Consider the following 1,659-nt stretch of genomic DNA (forward strand, 5'->3'; position numbering starts at 1 on the left):
GTGACACAAAAGAGGCAACAAATCCTTACAGCAAGTAACATTCCCACCCCCTCCATACACAGAGTAGACAGAGAGGGGCAACTTGGACATTGGATACCCAAATGGGGAGGGAGGGACTACAAAGGCAAGAAGTGACTGGCTTACAAGCTTTCAAGAGGGAACCTAGAGCTAGGGGGCATAGAGGAAGGCAGAATCACCAGTGAGTACTATCCAATTTGTCTAGGTGGAGCTGATGAAATGAAATACAGTTGGGTTACATGCGATACTGCAGTGAACAATGGTTATCAAGGCGGATTGTGAGTGTTGGAAATGCAAGGGTAGATGTTTTGTAGCAAGGAAGAGAGCGATTATTTCTCCAGTCTAGGAGCGGAGGTCTCTGGGACCACCAACAGATAAGAGCCGAGAACGGGACTCCACCCAGAGAACCAGGGACGCCTGAGATGGAGACAGAGATGATGACATGGAGGGATGAAGCAGCTGGGGACTTTGGATCCAGAGAGGGAGAGGAACTGTGGACCTAAGATTGAGAAGGGAGGGGGGAGTGTAGAACACGGGCTTCTAGGATATGCCTTTTGGTCAGAAGACGATGCATGGAGGGGACTGGAACCATGGCAATATACGATGGAATGAATATGGAACTGAGGTTCTCTCATGTAAACTATCATATAATTCACAATAAAACATTAAAAAAAAAAAACTAATTCCAACATGTGACCCATACAAATTCAACAATTGGTTTTATTTACTGATTTGTGAATCAGTTCTATCTTTCATGATAAAAGGTTCCGAAAATACAAATGTAAGTGCCCCAAGTTCTCCCTTCCCAGTTAAGATTTGAGGAGATATTTAAGAAATGTTTGACCCAGAATTTACTTCATTAAATACCTCAGAGAATACTGACAGCTTCAGTCCACAGAATACCAGCAAACAGTGTTCCACAGGCCTTTTCCACAGGCTTGAGAACAGTGTTAAAAAAAAAATTAATTAATAAACGCTGCGTGTAAACCTACAATTATCTAAAAATAAAAACTGTAATTAAACAAAGACTGTATCACTCACATATCCCTGTTATTCATCTAAGATATCTGTAAGATAAGAAAGGAAAAAAATGTACCTGACAAATAGAGAACATGGTAGATTAAGATTATTAAAAAACAAATCACAAACTCTGACTATGAGAAGTAAAAGACTGATGAGGAAAATACTCATAGCAACTGCATGGACTTTCTAGAGCAAATGGTGGGGACTCTACACATAGTTTTAGGGAGGCGAATAGAGTCAGTGGGGTCCTGGAGTGGCACTGCAGGATAAGCACTAGACTGTTAACTGTAAGGCTGCCAGTTAAACCCACCAGTTGCTCCTTGGAAACCCTATACAGGGTTGCTATGAGTTGGAACCAACTTGTTCTTGTTGTTGTCAGGTGCCATCGAGTCGGAACCGACTCATAGCGACCCCATGCACAACAGAACGAAACAATGTCTGATCCTGGGCCAACCCCACCACCGCTGCCACACTTGATGCCATCAGTGATGCCAACTGGCTGATCCATCTCGTTGTGGGTCTTCCTCTTTTTCTCTGACCCTCCACCTTACCCAGCAGGACATCCTTCTCCAGCGACTGCTCTCTCCTGACAATACGTCCAAAGTATGAGAGACGAAG

The 1,659-nt window shown here is 43.5% G+C and overlaps 1 protein-coding gene across 1 annotated transcript in view; it reads right to left on the minus strand.

Moving 5' to 3' along the window:
• The window catches only part of SOX6 (SRY (sex determining region Y)-box 6), a 691,777-nt gene that overhangs the window by 596,657 nt on the left and 93,461 nt on the right, over positions 1-1,659 (minus strand). The gene's annotated exons all lie outside the window — the stretch shown is intronic.

This window comes from Chrysochloris asiatica, unplaced genomic scaffold (assembly GCF_000296735.1).
Source record: "Chrysochloris asiatica unplaced genomic scaffold, ChrAsi1.0 scaffold00083, whole genome shotgun sequence".
Taxonomy (NCBI): domain Eukaryota; kingdom Metazoa; phylum Chordata; class Mammalia; order Afrosoricida; family Chrysochloridae; genus Chrysochloris; species Chrysochloris asiatica.